Here is a 1,702-nt window from a genome sequence, read left to right as displayed (position 1 = left end):
TACCTAAAGGTCTTGGAGCTCATCACTTCAGAATATTATGTTCATATCATCATAGCTGTTTGGCAGAAGTTGGAAGTATTAGGCAATAGTACTTGACTTTTTTTGCAAAGGCTAAAGTCTAGAGATGATTTTAGCTTTAAAGGAGAAGGTGTTATGACATCTGAAACCAAGAAAAAGCTGAAAGTAGGATAATTAGATAGATCATTTGGAGCAATAATAATGGAGCTGGGTAGGGCAGCAGTAGGTGAAAAAAGGAAAGGGCAAAAAGAGTTTGACAGAAGGGGAAAAGGGAGAACAAAGTACATAGATAGAGAGGTGTGACAGGGCTTTTAATGCATGCCTTTAAGAAGAGGTGAGGCTGCAGCAAGGGCTCAGGTGGCAATCTGGGGAGTCACCTTACTGGCAAAGGGCCAGGCTATCAGTATATAAGCTGAGGGCCTGACCTGGTCTGGCAGTTTAGCCCTGAGAGCCAGAGGGAGAGGAGCTCCTGAACAGCAGGACTGCAGACAGGCTCCTGGTTAACAGCTGAGCTGGGATAAGCAGCACTGCAGGCTTCTGGAAGGGACTATGGGAGGTCCCAACTGGCCCAGGAGTAAAGGCCAGAGATCAGGGCCAGGGACCCATAGCCCAGAGAGGGGCAGAAGTAGGGCAAAGGAGCCCAGAGATTGGGGCCAGGGGGCCACAGCATGGATGGGGACAGAGACAGGGCAAAGTAGCTTGGGTATCAGGCAGAGGCATCTAGAGATCAGAACCTGATAGGGTGGGACACAGTGCTCAGAAGTAGCCTATGTAGCTGAAGTGCCTGAGTGGGAGTACAGGCAGGGTTGCTGTGCTCAGGAGTACCCATAAGAAGTGAAGTGCCCAGGAGAAGCAGGCAAGCCTGGAAATCACACCAGGGAGTAACTGAGGTAGGTGAAGAGCCCAAGTTATGAGAGTAAGGTCAGGCATAGGTAGCCCTGGGACAGTCTCCCTTTCCTTAAGAGATAACATCAAGGTGTGGCAGGAAGCCAGGCAAAGGGGAGAGTGCCCAGAGAGTCAGATTAGGCAAGGGTGGAACTGCCACCAGGGGGTGTCACAGCTGCCCCTGCAATGGGTGCTTGTTACAGAGAGATGAAGGAGTATTGCTTGGAAAAAAACAAACAAACAGGCATTAGTTTATTAACATTTTTCTTTCTCTTTCTGCTTCTTTTCAATTTCCCCTGAGCAGAATACAAGTCACAGAACACAACTTGATTAATACAGTCTGGTCTTTTGGGTTTGAAACAATGAGAAATGAGTTTCCTAGCCCTCATTTCCTATTTTATTAACTTAATATTCTTTAATTGTATTTTGAATTCATTTAGATATATGCCTGGATCAAGCAAGTTGCTGAAGCATTTACTTAACTTTAAGCAAGGTAATATTCTCACTGATTACACAGGGACTCCTTCACATGTTAACACAGGGATAGCCAATCTCTGGCATATGTGCCATAAGTGTCATGGGCAGCTCTGTGTATAGTATGTAGCAGATTGGGAAGTAGGAAGGCAGAACTGTAGTAGATAGGGCAGGAAGCAGAAAGCAGAGCAGCAGATTGGGCATGGGAAAGGAATCAGAGTGGCACTGAGGGAGGGTATAAAACACACCTGTCAAAAGGCTGGCCCCAGTGTTTTAAGTCATGATTACTAAGTCTCTCTATAGCAGCCATAGTTATTGTAAGAGA

Source organism: Gavialis gangeticus, unplaced genomic scaffold (genome assembly GCF_001723915.1).
Source record: "Gavialis gangeticus isolate Ggan-Ray unplaced genomic scaffold, GavGan_comp1, whole genome shotgun sequence".
In the NCBI taxonomy this organism is placed as follows: domain Eukaryota; kingdom Metazoa; phylum Chordata; order Crocodylia; family Gavialidae; genus Gavialis; species Gavialis gangeticus.
Note: the sequence above shows the minus strand (reverse complement) of the source record.